We start from the raw sequence: 15,325 nt of genomic DNA on the forward strand, positions 1-15,325 counted from the left end.
ATCAAAAGTTATCTTTATTAAATAAAAGGTAATAAAAGAATCATAAAAATTGAATCTGTTTTTTAAGCAGTCTATGTGTAAAACATCAAAGTATACAATCTTTTTCTCCCCATAGGTCAAAAGATATTAGATTTCCTTAAACAGATGTAGAAGTAAACTCTGATGTAAGACAAATAATAGTGATGCTGATAGAGTACCAGCAAACACCCAGGATTTTGCCAGTAATGAATAAATTCCATGGCTAAAGTTGCAGAAGATAGGGAAAGGTCCTTAAGCTTCTTGCTGCAGTTCAAAAAATCAAAATCTAAGCAATCGAGAGAGAATAAGAGAAGTTTATATTCAAATCTTTCTGGATGTTCAAATTTAGTCTCCTATTAAAGCTTTATTCAGAACCTTTCAAAGGCAAACAATGGGCTTTATAAAAATAAGACAGCAAATCTCTGATAAAAATAGAGCCAACTTTGTGTTGAACAAATGAAGACTATTAAACGTCTTTTTAATAAATGAAAGTATAAAAAAATTCTACTTAAAATGTAAGAATTCAGTTATCAGTCAATAAATATTAATGGATATTCATATAGAGAGAAAGCATTTCTTAGCTTTCTATTATAAATTGGTTCATATGTGTCTGACTGAAATAACCCAACTGTATATTACATGTTAAAATAGCAAAGTTCTCCTGTATATAATTTTTAGTTGACTGCCCATTTTACAGAGAAAAAGTTATAAAAAGTTACATAATAAAGCACCCATGCTAAATAGTTCCCTCCTGTTTGTACCAAGTCTGAGCAACCAACTTCCACCTAACAGCAAAACAAGAGAATCCAACAACTCTGAACCATATAGTTCAGAAACTACAGCTAATGGATTGTTTCAGTGCAGCTACTACTTCAGCCTACTGTCTGAAGTAAAACTGGCCTCTGAACTTTCTCTGCAGCATTTTTTTTTAGCCAGAGGCAGAGGAAGAAACAGCAGAGAAGTAGAGCATCAGCTGCCCATTGAGGACTGAGCACTCACCTCTGTCTTTCAATTTCTGATTACTTTTTAAGACATCTACATGCATTCAGTCACTTCAAATTAAAAAACTTATTACCATGTTATTAGTCAGTCTTTTTCCCATTGAAGGGAGCCTCACACGACTTCCATCAGTATTAATGAATCCAAGAACAATAGCTGTTACTACTGTTGTATCTCTTCAGTGTATCTCTTGACCCACTTCTGAGAAGAAACCAGCAAAGAAAATTAGGCAGTTTCTGCTCAAGCTTACTATTACAATGACTTCCACCCAATTACCAACCACACAAACAGAAGTCAGACATTCAAGATTCTTGAACAGCTTCCTTATGGGATCACCGAACTTGATTACAAACTCATATTCACACTGCAGAACATGTATTCATAAACGTGATAAAGATGGGAGGGAAGAACTGAGATGTAACAAATGCTCAAAAATTAGTCCTATTTTTCAGTAAAGGCAAACCTTTGTGATTACAATATGTGCACAATGTACATATATCAAATGCTCTTTCACTGAAATAACACGACTCATGGGCTATATTTTACTTTTCTGTAACCAGTAAGATCACTTTAGAGAAAATGAATATACCATACATTAAAGAATGATGTCTGCAAGTATATAGCACATACAAAAATGCATATAGGTATGTAACATGCTCATGCAAACAAAGCAAGAAGCAGAAGAAACTTCAGCCTGAGAAACCAGACTTCTGACACTCCCCAGGTCCTTCAGCAGGATGCATGCCAGACAATAACATTAAGCTTTGTATACTCTAAGAGAAATTGTTCCACCCCAACACAGAACTTCAAGTAAGACTGTATATTATACACATGAGGCTAAGTAGTGCAAGATGTACCATATTTTCCATGACCAAAACCTTAAATATCTTTACTTGCACCTTCAAGCGTAGTTTTCTTTCTAAATGCAATTCAGTTGGGAACTGTACATCTTTTTTCCTCCTCTTACAAAAACAACGATACTAAAGTCACTTCCTTTAGCACACAGAAGTGCCCTAAATTTCACCATTCAGTGGCTTTGAATTCTAATATACATCATAAATTCATGCAAGGAAAACTATGAAAAGAATCCAAAATTATGGAATCATGTAATTGTGAAAAAAAAAATATTTGATTCCATTCTCCCAGATCTAAGTCTACCAGCTGAAATCAGAATATAAGTGGAAAGGAACAATTTGAGAACACAATCTGGAATTACAGATTCCTTTCTTTCCCAGAAGCCTTTATTGGTGCAACATGCATAAGGGTTGAGACTGTCTTGGAAGCACAGGGCAGAAGCGATACCATCTCTGTAAGGGAGGCACTCCTATCCCTCTCATTACATTTTGTTATTCTAATTTTGTGAATCTTTTATGAGGCCATCCCACTCTCATAGTAAAACAGATGTAAGCACATTAGTCAAGGTATCAGTTGAATATAAATTTAGAAACATGGCAAAGTGGTCCCCTTATTGGTCCCCTTATGTTCCTTAAATTAGTTCCCCTTAGTTTAGAGACCAAGCTGCATAACTTGCTATTCATATATTATTGCAATGACATGTATTAGTGCATAACATATAGATATGCACTCCTTATATCATTCATGCACCAATTATACAATTTAATTCAGAGAGAGAGACTGTACAGAAGTCGAATCTAACATGTAGTTATTACTGTGCTATGCCAAAAAGATTTGAAATGCTTTATAGCTTTTGTAAAACAGTCAAAACCACTCAACTCACCCAACAACAATAATAAAAAGGCAATTTCTGCATTTTACTCGTAGAAACAGAAGGTAAAGAAGGAGCTCTCTGGATCTCTCACAGTTTCTATGGATGCAATTAGTATCTCAAAGCAGCTACCAAATTTGCTCAGTTCAAAATAAGCCTGGTAAATCTTAAAGCATAACACAATAATATTTAAATTCAGTATTTTATGCTCCTCAAAAGGCTAAATGAACATAAACTGGGACTGAAGTTTATTATTAACAGCCACAATAAACTTAAAAAGATAGATGCCTGAGCAATAAAAGAAGCATATTTTTGTTAAGTAACTTGCTAAGCTGTAGTAAAAACATTTACAGCACTGAAAAGAGGACTGCCTTTTGACTTCACAATAGACTTGGGAGGAGAGGAGGTCCCCTCTTGCTGTATAGCACACTAGGGTTTATACAAACTTAAAAACCGAGTATAAAAATCCCTTCAAGGTCATTCATTTCAAACCCATGAAAAGCAATTTGGCTAAACTTTATCTATTTATTATCATTTTAGTTCCAAACACCCCAAATTTTATAGATGAAAGCTTTAATTTAGACCTTAAGTTGCATTTAAAGGAAAACAGGTATACCTCCAATTCATGAGTGAATTGCTAATACTGAGAGGCAGGGATTCTTTCATTTTAAAATTAACTCCAGTCTTGATTATTCGTACTCTAATAGTTGCATTACAGCAGTAGAATGAAAAACAGACACTACCAGACCAACACGACACGTAGACTAGATTTAAATAAAATCTGAAATGCCAGAAAAATCAAACCGAAGGGTTTAGAAGTCTCATGTACCATGAGCCAGTAACTGGAATGAAATGGTGATACTGCCTTCCAATTCAGAGAGAACTCAAAAAATCCTCTCTCTACAGCTTGGATGTCTGCAAATGACTCTTAAAACTTCAGCCAAATAAAATATTCTGCCAAACACAGTCACTCCTACAGACACACAAAAACCATCATAAAACCCAAATACTAACTCAAGGAGCTACTGCAGTAAAGCACATTTTTCTTTACATAGGATCATGCTAGAAATCAGAAGCTACAGAGCATCTGATTACTAAGTGTCTAAGCAGCAGAATCATTCTTCTAGTAATGTAAAAGACTGAAAAAAAAAATGTCCAGCTTTCTACTCCCCAGCTAATTCTACTAAAAAAAAAGCAAGAGTGACTGATGTTACTTCCCAAACATTCTTTGTACAGCATATTACTCAGCATTGCTCCACATCAAATACCCTCAAGGTTTCCTGAAGACAACAACAACACATCTACACACAAACACCACAAAAAACAAAACAACAAAAAAACAAAAACACATTATGGTCAGCATGAGCAATCACCTTCTTAATTGAAATGGCTCCAAGCTCAAATAGCATGTAGATACCTTTGAAATAAATTAACTCATGACCAGAAGTTTTCCCCTTAGAAGAAATGACCATGAAGAGAGCTTCACAAGAAAGTAAAATACCAATCTCAGAATGTCTTCAGCAATGCTTGTCAAAAAAAAAAAAAAATCTATTAAAGAAATTTTCTTTTTCTATTCTGCTGCCTGGCATTGTGCCTAATTACTGTGGTTAAAAAAGAAAACTGGATGAAAAATGATCATGCATGACTTTAACTCTATAAGCTCTTTCTGACTTGAGGATTATATTTACTCTCAACCAACGTCAATTTCTCTGCATAAAAATAGCTAGGATTGCTCATGTTACTGAGATATTTTAAGCAATATTTTAATATATTTTATGATGGTAAGACAATAATTAAATTTTATTAATAAAAAAGCAGCAAATCCACAGTTATGCTTTTTATGGAACTATTCCCCTAAATATCTCCAGTTATTTTAAAATCATTACCTTAAAGTCTCTACCTAAGCAGAATTCAAGTGGAAATTGAAATGCTTCATATCCAGCTCCCATAAAGTTTGATTCTGACTCAAGAAAACTGATTTAATGCTAAGACAATAACTAATGTTAGCTGGCTTAATTTTAAAATTACGTGTTTTGTTTTAAATAAAAGATAGAAACTCAGGTCTCTAACCCATACATCCTTCAGTTCTTACTCCTTGGCCTGGAAGTGTTTTTTTTGCCTCCATTCAAAATATTATCTGCTAATCTGAACATTTGTTCAGTCAGCTCTGTAACTTAACATTAAGCCCGTTTAACAGATGTTTCAAGCTAGGCACCTACATACTTTACCTATCAGCATACAGCAAAACAGTGGGAAAAAAATGGAAAAAAATGCTATAAATCCTACAAGTCCATCTCCAGAATTTATCACTTTAAAGCTTTGCAGACCTCAGTTAGGTCTAAGGGCAGGCAGGAAAACAAGTAACCAAATCTCTGAACTGAAACAGGTAACTTTGACACCACTCTGGCAATTCTTTTTCTTAAAGTGAGGTAACAGTTAACAGAAGATACTTATATTTTTGTTAGAACTTTTGATACAAACTTGAGATGTAAGGACAAATTGACAGCTTTACTCAAAGGAATTCACCTTGAGGGTTGTTGCAGGATATCAGCTTGTACTTGCCTCTTGCGTTGCTGGTGAAGAACGATGCATAACAGCAGTTCTGAAATTATGATTGTTCTGTATCCTGTCAGCATTCTGTTTTATTAATTCTGCCAATGAGAAACATACACTAGTTTTTGTTTGTTTGTTTGTTTTCCTGACAAGCAGTTGAACAGAGGAAGACAACAAGCTTGAAGGCAGCTAAAGAATTTTTTATTGCTTTACAAAATAGGACTCTTAGCCCAAGTGCAAGTTAGCAGATGGACAACATACCTATCAATTTCAGTAAGGACTGTTCCCTAAATCATATTCCTATTACACTGCACAATACTTCATGAGAAGAGGTCAACACTTTTCCCGAACAAATTACACACAACAGACAGTAGCATTACTGCTGCTGCGCCCAGTTCCTAACAGATAGATATAAAACCAGCAAGGTACCCATCCAGTTGATATAAAACTTGATAGATATAAAACCAGCAAGGTACCCATCCAACAGATGTGGATTCTGTTTTCTAGCATGGAAAAGTCTACAGCAGGTAGTGTTCTAGTAATGCTGCAATGCAAGGCAAAAGGGAAGCATGTAAAGACGCTCAGAAAAACAAAAGTTTGTTTTGCTGCCAGAAGTTAATCATTGTTTTCTCTTTAGCTTGGTAAATATTAGCTATGAATATTAAAGGTCTTTCATGACAATATTTAACTCCTTGTTTGTGGTCCAATCTGATGAGAACACATCATGCCTATTTTATTTCTTTACTTATAATGACTTATGTATGGAGTATTTTTAGCAAGTATAGCATTTTTAGGATTTACTTTATTTTTTGTTTTGCCCCTCTCCCTTCCCCCTCCATCCCCCCCATCCCAACCCTTAAAGGAAGTCAGCAACAACTTAAGATTTGCCTTCAGCCTGACTGAGGTGTGCACACATCCACAAGCACCATTCATAATGAATGCACTAGGTGGATTTCTCCTTACTCTCAGGTTTCAGGACCATGGCTTTTCCCCCCATTGCTAGCTGCTAGCTATAATAGGTTTACATGGATCAGCTGCATTAGTGTTGCGTCCTTGATAAGCTGGGATGCTAGGTAGCTCATCTTCTTCTTCCTTTCCATCACCCCTTTACAACACAAGTTATTCTTGTCTTTTTCAGTTTCCCCATCCCCTGCCCTTACACACCTATTGATATTCTAACATTTCAGGAGACAGCTATAGAATGGGTAGCAGGCTGTTAGTTCTCTTATTGCATCTCCAGAAATTGATGATTGTGTTACTGTCTAAATCAAACATAATCAGATATATAATTCTATCTTGTAGCTTTACATAACCATTACCCCATTGTAAGTATACACTGTTAAATCCGTGGGTCCTTTTCTGAGCCATCACAACACAGGGAACTGATGCTGGGTTAGAAGCAGACAACAGAATGACTCCAGTCACTATGGGCACAGTTTCTTACCTTGTTCTTCTCTAATATTCAGACCAAAACTGTTTTTACTGTGATAAATTTGAGAGAATGAACAGATAGATGACAATACATCTTTCCCACCAGTCTTAACTGCAAACTAAAAATAAAATACTAACACCCTTTGGAGTAATCATCTTCTATACCAGACCATGCTTGTCAAGGGCAAGAACAGGACAGAGAACAAAGCCAAGCAGAACTAGTGTTATTCTTCACAACTTGAAAGTCATTTACCAAGAGTAGGTTGGCTCTTTGTTTGTATTCTAACATCTACTTAAAGGTGATGTCTCATTATTATAAGCCATAGTGTACACTACATACATTATATTTCACTGCAGAGATAAAGTTGTTCTGTATGGTTGTTAGTATGGTTAAGTACCATCCAGGAGATAATGAGCACTCTCTGTTCTTGTTGAATATCATTTTGTAGAAAATAGCAATGGGAAGGATTTTCCTCATTAACGAACCATGACAGGGGGAAGAATGAAACTTAAGACAGCTAATTTTTCCAGGATGATAATGTTCTTCATTTTTAGGTCATTTGAGTTCCATATTAATTACAGAAAGATGGAGGCTTTTCAATCAACCTGCTCCCTCTCCCATTATATATGTAATTGTAAAAGCTACCTTGCTTTAATAAAAATTTAATCTGTACTTATTATTATGGGATGTGATCCCATAATAAAAGACAATAAAAGACAAGGCTCATAGTGATGGATGACCAAGTATCAGAGCACATTTCCATAGCACGCTGTAATTTACTGAGTCATCATTTGGCATGTGACAGCAAAACTCTAGAGGTGTAGCTAGATCACACCTTTTTGTTTGTTTGTTTTAAACTAGCTTGCTGAAGTAGCTTTTAAGTCATGTCAGGTACAGAGATACCTGACATTTTATTTGGGCATAGTCAGACCTTACTGAATAATTCTGTACACGTACACAAATACACAGCACTGTAATCATCTTCAGCATCACATTAGTACCAGCGGGATGGTGTTGCTTTGCCAATCTAAGTACTTCTCTGTAACTCAAATGCACATGTGCGTGACCCTTTACAGAATATTTTCCCTTCATTCTATCCAACACTAAATGTTGAGTTTCACCTGTCCTTAGCGAGCACATTAGTATTAGTTAAAAACAAAAGAAGTGCTTGAAGATGTAGCCATTTATCATTTTCAGTGTTTATGCGAACTGAGTTAAATATGAAGTTATTTTATTTCCCTAATACTTATCAGACAACACAGAGCAATTTGTATTTATTTTTATAAAAAGATCTTAACGTTATGCCAGCTGAAAACAGAAGTAGGAAATTCATGTCTTTAAGATTTCACCATCACTGGACATCACCCATATTAACAGGTTTAACAACTTGTGGAGGAGGAGAGACCATGATAAATAAAGGGCTCACACATTTATTTCCCTTCTGCAAAGTGAACATGGTTTGTTGTGGGACAAGAGCTATCTGACAGTAACATGTAGTGCTGCTTTTTGATTAGGGCTAAGGAAATCCACAAAAAGCATTTAATGTTGATCATACAAACCAGACCCATGAATTGGAAATTATTCGTAATGATCATTCCAAATTTTCAGTATTCATAACCTGACAGGTACCTGTCTTTAAAGATTCAGAAATCATCGATTCCTTTAGTATTTTACACTTCCTATCAAAGTTCAACTCAGCAGAACGAGACAAGAGTAATCTATCGTTTGGAAACTGCAACTTTACTTATTTATATCAGAAATCATGTCTGCTATAGCTTTTAAGTACTGCTATAAAGCCCTCTTTCCCTAATCATTTGGTTTCTTCATTTTTTTAATCCTGATTTACTTTAATTAATTGTTGCCTTTAGCACAAGCATTAGAATTAACACAACACATCATCATCCACCTGACAGTAAAGAAGAAAGGGTAAATACAGCAAATCACTAACCAAGAGCTTCACCTTTAATAATCAAAGAATTATGTTACATGCTTGATAAAACAACCCTGTCCTGCCAGTACCAAAAATTGATTATGATAAAGTGACAGCCATTTGTTTAGCTGTGCTATATGTTAGTTACTGCAGGCTCTTACAAACAATTCATTTTTGGACAGAACTTAGTCAAAGTGAACCTGTTCTATGTTTAAGCATACTCAGGACACAAGTATATAGTTTAAACACTGACTGAAGTGATGTAAGCCACAGCCAAATGCATTGTGCTCTTTTTCCCCTACAAATATACCTAGGAAGTTTTATGAGCATAGTAGGGCAGACTGCTCTGATCTCAAAGTAGGATTCTTCACTCAGATTTACAAAGCTGAAATGAACTGTACGCAGAAGTGCTTATGTCTTTCCATTCACCATAAAGGTTGCTCAGATGATTAACTCAAGTGCTATGTAGACGATGTCTTTATACTGTAGTTGCATAAAGCTAGAGAAGTTGAATAATAACATCACTTCCACCCAAAATATAACCTCTGTGTTTTCCATGGATTTTGAAACTACTTTGAACTACTTTATTTTGAACCTTTTGCCTTGCCAGAACACCTGTTTCTTTGTCCTTGTCCTCTTGAAGATATTAGTAGAAAATGTCAGTTTTCCTAATTAATCCATGCTAGTTTTAACATTTTAACTGTAATTCAACTGTAGAAAAATACTGTGATGGTATTTAAAGAACAACTTTATATTCACAGCAAGCAATAGTAGTTAAGAACATAAAGTTTTCATAGAGAAGGACAGCACAAGGCCTCACACAACTCAGATATAATTGAAAAAAAAGCTAAACAATAAATATGCTTTGTAATTATCATCCTGTATAAATTGGTACATTTTCCACAGATAATTCTTGAGCATTTCTAAAGGCAGCAAAGAACAAGCTTGCAAAATGTCACACAAAGAAAACGTGTGGTAACATCAGGGAAAGAATCCAACTCCTAAATCTTACATTCAGTCCATTAAGCCTCTTCTGTGTTTCCTGGAACCACATTTAAATATAAAGACAGTGTAAATTATGTGAATTTCAACCATCCTCATTAATTAAAATATCACCATTTCTTTACACCAAGGATTAAGACTAAGAATTAAGACTCCAGACAGATATGAAAGGGAAAAAGCTGCAGAGATTAAAAATTTATTTTGCTTCAGTCTGAAAAACAGACTTTTTCAGAAGTCAGATTTATATAAAAGCAAAGCGAGGGACTGTGAAGTGAACAGTAGAGCAGAAATAATTTCTGAAACCAGCAAAATCTTTCAAATGGGATTTAATAAGGAAAAGAAAGCATAATACACAGAGTGCTATCTGAAATAGGGATTAGATATAGGAAGCTCTCATGTAAATTTCCATTTTCTTCCCAGACAGATGGAAGGAACTGTAACTCGAAGTCTGCTAGTTTCATGAGATGTCACCATTCCAGTGAGAAAAGGTATACTATGTCTCACAGAACACTCATCCGGTGATCTGACACTTGGAAATACCTGACTTCTCTAGTTGATAAACAGGACACTGAAGTCACTAAAAGTAGTAAGGGTAGTTTTAACTCTATCTCATTTGTTTCTCTTTCAGTTTTCATCAGTGAAGAGTGAAGGATACAATGGTGAGTATCAGTGGCCAAAAACGAGATAATGTGATAGAGTGGTTATGCTTGAAACAAAGCCATAACTAAACTTCCTTATATGTCAAAAACAAACAAAAACCCATCCACAACATCAACAACTGTCTTTCAAGCTAAACATGTATCTCATTTCCCCATGTGTTCTCTCCACACCTCGCATGGATACTTGGTATTCTCCACCAATTTTTCTGATAAAAGCATGAAAGAGATTTATCATACAAAAGGGAGCTCCCAATTGTACCACAACCATTTCAAAGAACACTTAAATCTTAGCAGCAACAAACAGAGCCTAACAGCAAACGTTCTTATGAGTATTTGTGACCTTTAACCTTTTGTAAATTCTTCTGGTTCTGAAAGCCAGAGTGCTACCCCAGCTTATACACAAGTTTTCTTTAGGTGACTATTTGCCATTGACAGTTTAAAAGAAAAAGGCAGATTTAGGTCAGATGTGACTTTATCATTTCCTTTATTTAGAGCTTCATATAAAGTCATCAAAACAGTCCAGGAGGGAAATCCAAAATAAACTTGATTTTGGAAGCCAGATCTCTGATAAACATGTTGCATATGGCAAAACAGATGACACCTGCACACTTCAGAAATTCAGGGCTACCTGCCCAACTTATCCATTTACCACTTCCTCCAGTTTCAGACTTGCATTAAGCCTTGAAATCACAATCTTCTTAGTTTTAAAGCAACAATGTCATCTCAAAGGATTCTACACTATTTTTAGCTAGTAACTAGGTAATATTTGCCACCAAATACTAGCAAAATCAGTGCTAACTAACGCAAGCCATGTCAGAATCTGTTCTGACTTCAGGCAAAAACATTTTCAGTCTCTGACGGAACCCAGCTATCTGAGGAAGAAGGGAAAAAAAGCCAACTACAACATTTAGTAACATGCAGACATCACTACAGTACTCCCTAATAGTAATTGAAAATATGCTGCAGAAAGCAATTAGTGCTTTTCATTTGAGGTCCTCAGCCCCTTGCTGTTGCAACAAGTGCCATGGACTCCTGAGCAACTGACATTTCAGCTGACAGTCGATTTCCAATGAAAAACTAACCGGAAAGAAATTGTTATGCAAAATGCATGATACACAGTTATGCCCCCAAGAAGATGTGAAACTTTTTGTTGCCAATATTTTGCAGAACCATAAAAAACAGCCTACAGACAATACGTCCATTTATGAGAACGCAAATCCCACTGTATTTTGTCATAAGTTACTCAGGCAACATCACTGGAACATAAAGACAACATGGTGCAATGATGTTTTTATTTGCAAAATAGGTTGGATTGCTAATTCTACCAATGCTCTAATGGAACACAACTCTTCCACAGTCAGTTCTTTTATTCTCAGTAGTCTTTCCCTGCAGCAGATAGCAATCCTTTTTTGGTATCACCAAGGCTCGTTTTCCAGGCTAAGGGATAGGGTCACGCCGACACAATGAACAAAAACAGATACAAGTTACCATTTATTCCTGCTTTACTAAACCAAGCATTATAGTAGCTTTTTGTAATAGTAGGATTTGAAAAAACATATACATATATATATAAACACTAAAAACATTTCCTTGATTTGAAAAATCTATGCACAAACTCAGCTCCTGAAATTTCCAAGGAACATAAATGTTTTGTTTCAGTTTTATGTGGTTGTAGAATCTCAGGCCAGCTTTGACTTTGTAAGAGTAAACTTTGTGAGCAAAGTTTGGAGACTTACCATTAAAAACCCCTAAAACACTTTTATCTTCTAAAGCTCCAGCAATTATATGAATCTCAACTCTCTTCAAAAAAGTCAATGAGTCTACTCCTGATGGCTGCAGAGATGACTTGGATTTATGTGTGGTATAGGACCAAATGATAGTGACAGATGATAAATTGGGAAAAAATAAGAATAAATTAAAAACAAAACACAAAACTGCCACACACGTGCTTGGGGCTCTAAAGTATGACTTTGAAAATTTAATCAGTTTGACATTACTGCTAGAAGTATGTATTTCTTGCATTTTAATCTACTTAACCTGTAGATGCTTCTGTGCAGGAAACCAGTAGGCATTGTTCTCCACTAATGACGGTTTCTATGTCATCTATTAGCAACTTAAGCTTTTGAAGTTATAAAAACTATTTCTGTACAGCCTTAAAAATCTAACAGTACTTTTTGATGCCAAGGAATTCTTTAATATTTTATAAGGAACATAATAAAAATTAAAATAAATAACACCTTTCACATCTTGAATCACTAAAAGCTACAGGGATTCACATGGTATTTTTCAAAGTAATACAGCAGAAGTCTGATGTTCATAGCTCCATTAGAAACATTTATATGCAAAACACTGCTTGTTCCAATCGTGAATTTCTTATGAGATTCATTATTGCCCTACAGTACTTCAGTCTGAAAAGAGACTCTAGGGAGATGACACTTTCCTTGGTTAGCATTGTTGTAGCTGACAGAATGCATAAAAGGCAAACCACTTTTTCCTCTAGCTTTCAGCCTGAGCCAATCAAATGCAGAAATTCTCGGCCTCTTCTAATCTTGAATTCTGGATTTTGAATTTTACAGAATAATTGCAGCTTTTGAGCACAGAATCATTTTGTCACACAGCCCATTCCACCTTAGGTAAATGCTACTGGTGCTCTAAATACCATTAACAACAACAAAAAAAAACTAACCACACTTGAACTTTGCAGTGTAGACACGTAAGCCTAATTAAAAATGATTGCATATTTTTAATGTTAATGCACATTTCATTATGAAGAAATGATCCCTGAAGGCACCTTACTCTTACCTTCCTATCAAAAAGTAATTTACAACTAGAAACCTTTTTTTCCTTCTCTCTCACACTCCTCTCCAACAGCTTTTCTTTTCAACAGTTCAATATCATTCCAATCAGGGCTGTACTTTCACATTCACTAAGCAGCATGTGATTTCCATACTACATGCTTAGATGAGCTTATACTACATGCAAATTATTATTGGTTTTGCCTTGAACCTATTCGTACTTGACAGTCTATAAAAAGTCTACCTACCTTTTTTTTTTTTTTTTAAAGTATATTCCCTTTTTACAGTAAAATGATGGCAGTATCGATGGGTGAAGAGTCCAAATGCAGAAATACTGTTAGGACAATGAGCACAGGTCTCACACAGATACTTTTTGTGTAAGTGAATATGGACAAATATATGCAGAAGAAAATATGGAAATGAGATTGACATAAAAATTACTCTAAAATCTCATTCATTATTTAAAAGTGAGCTGATACTACAGGCCTCTGCCTGAATGCCTGGACACTGCTTTTAGAAGGAAGCTTATAGAATCTATCATTTTATTTTTTAGAGAACAGCACAGACTGACTGGAAAGTACATGAAACAAGATAATTTTGAACATGATGACAAGCACTGTTTAATTGCTGTAAAAACTTTATAGATATCACAGCAAATGAAAGCTTCAAAAGATGGATTTGAAAGGAAGATGACTCAAGGGATTTTTAAAGGCAGCTTCTCCTAACCACAAGGGAAAGTGAAACAGAAAAGGCTTGTTAGAAAGCTTGACAAATAAGCAATAAAGACACTTTGCTCATTTATTGTTCAGAATAAAAACTAACACCAAGTGAGGCAATAGATACGGCAGAGCAGACCACAACTAAGCAGCTTGTTTTTGGCAGGAAAGGTTCTGCCACAGTTGTACTTAAAGAGACGTGTAGAGAAATCATGCAGGGTGGCTAACTCAATATCCAAGGTAATGACTCATGACAGAGTTCTGCACTGATTTTATCTGCACAAAACAGGATTCAAGGTGTGTAGAGGAGGGGATTTCTCTCAGAGTGAGGGAGATTTTAAAGTCTGGGATTTGGAAAGCTTTTGGGGGGTTCTGATACCTGGTTTTGGCCCAGTTCAGTGTAAGATACTGTAGCAAGATATTAATGGCATTTTGGCCCAGTTCAGTGTAAGATACTGTAGCAAGATATTAATGGCAACAACATAGAATTTTCCATAGAATTCATTGCTTAAAATAAAACAGCTTCCCCCCCCCCCCAACCAAGAGTGGCACTTCAAGCCACCTCTATCCCTTCTCTTCACCCTCAGGTTCCTCAGGTTTCACAAAAGCCCTGTGAGTTGAGGGGCCACCTAGAAAATAAAGATTTCTAAAGGTCAAGATAAGCAAAGTACCAGAAAGGTACTTCATCATATAGCATGACAGAAGGAATGAGAGTTGAACAGGCAGTTTAATCTGGCCCAAGTCTGCAAATAATACAGACACCTGAGCTGGCACCAGTTCAAGCTAATGCAGCCATATGGTGCTGCTCAGCTCTGTGTGGACACAGCACGACACCACACAGCAGTTTCAGTGACACAGCACTGTGGTAAGCTAACAACCGCTGTCTCTCCACAAGCTCTACTACTTCCCAACAGTCTATCACATCCATCACTAGCTCAGCACTTCTGAACTGCAGTCCAATGCTCTATATTATGCACCAGCAGCCAACCACTGTAACTGCAGACATCTGTTTCCCTTTTCCAGGCCCCTACTGCAAACATTTCTGACATCAGCACTGTCTCCATAGCACCTAGAACACTTAAGGGATTTTTTTCCGGTTTTAAAGCAAACCAGAGCAGAAAACTGGACAGATTTAAATGCAACATGACATTTAATAATTTAATAAACTACTCCAAACAGCAAGGAGTAACTATGTGCAAGTCCATTTTTCACGTTTGCAGAAAGTTTAACTAAGCCACTGTGAACCTGCACAGCCACCAGAAAGGACTGTCTTGCACTTCCTCATTTCACGCTTTTTCCCTGTATCCCTTATACTGATACTTGCACCTCAATCAACCCTGCACTTGTAACCAAACCAAGGAATCAATCTTGCTAAAATCTGTGTAGCAGCACTGATTCATCTTAAAACTGAATACGATCTGCATCCCCCAAATACTATTTTGTGTCATGGCACATTACTATAGCTGACAACTTTAAAAGGTTTATGTGACTATTT

At 35.9% G+C, this 15,325-nt stretch overlaps 1 protein-coding gene across 3 annotated transcripts in view; it reads right to left on the minus strand.

The window, feature by feature from the left end:
• SMPD3 (sphingomyelin phosphodiesterase 3) overlaps nucleotides 1–15,325 on the minus strand; it is a 118,595-nt gene that overhangs the window by 80,708 nt on the left and 22,562 nt on the right. The gene's annotated exons all lie outside the window — the stretch shown is intronic.

Source organism: Oxyura jamaicensis, chromosome 11 (assembly GCF_011077185.1).
Source record: "Oxyura jamaicensis isolate SHBP4307 breed ruddy duck chromosome 11, BPBGC_Ojam_1.0, whole genome shotgun sequence".
Lineage (NCBI taxonomy): Eukaryota > Metazoa > Chordata > Aves > Anseriformes > Anatidae > Oxyura > Oxyura jamaicensis.